At 42.5% G+C, this 710-nt stretch overlaps 1 protein-coding gene across 1 annotated transcript in view; it reads left to right on the top strand.

Moving 5' to 3' along the window:
• Nucleotides 1-710, top strand: part of MYO1F (myosin IF) — a 48,438-nt gene that overhangs the window by 16,444 nt on the left and 31,284 nt on the right. The gene's annotated exons all lie outside the window — the stretch shown is intronic.

Genomic DNA, 710 nt, shown 5'->3' with positions numbered 1-710 from the left:
TGCCATCGAGTCATCATGTTGTTGTTGTTGTTATTAGGTGCCATCGAGTCATCACCCCTCAATTTGGACTCACCATACTTCAAGGACTCCAAACCCCATTTAGCTAATGGCCTCCATATTGGAAATCAGAAACCTTGAACAGTGATTTTCAAAGTGGGTTCCCAGCATCACCTAGGAAGTTGTTAAAAATGGTGGGACCTCAGCCCAGACCTGTGAATTAAATGCTCTGGGAGTGGGACCCAGCTATCGGTACTCTGAAATCTGCTGAAGTTAGGGAACCACTGAGGCAAGAAAAGCCAAAAACCTCAACTGGTTGACATGGTTCCAACTCATGGCAATCCCATACATTATGTGGTAGAACTGTGCTCCCTCAGGATTTTTTTCTTAATTTTATTTTATTGTTATTGAGAATATGCACAGCAAAACACAAACCAATTCAACAGTTTGTATATGTACTGTTTAGTAACACTGAATACATTCTGAGAGCTTGCTGTCCATTCTCATTTTCCCTTTCTGAGTTGGCTCTCCCCCATCAACATCAACTCACTGTCCGCTAAAGTTCCTAATCTCCCCCCTTGCTGTTGTCAGTTTGATTTCATACAGTTCGTTCTTGGAGTCCTGGTGCGGTACTATAGAATAAGCAATAGACTACTTACTGCAAGATCAGTGATTCAAACACCAGCTGCTCCTCTGAAACCATATACAGGGTC

The sequence above is a fragment of the Chrysochloris asiatica genome, unplaced genomic scaffold (genome assembly GCF_000296735.1).
Source record: "Chrysochloris asiatica unplaced genomic scaffold, ChrAsi1.0 scaffold00125, whole genome shotgun sequence".
Lineage (NCBI taxonomy): Eukaryota > Metazoa > Chordata > Mammalia > Afrosoricida > Chrysochloridae > Chrysochloris > Chrysochloris asiatica.
The sequence above is the reverse complement of the archived record's forward strand: the minus strand, read 5'-3'. Positions and strand labels throughout refer to the sequence as shown.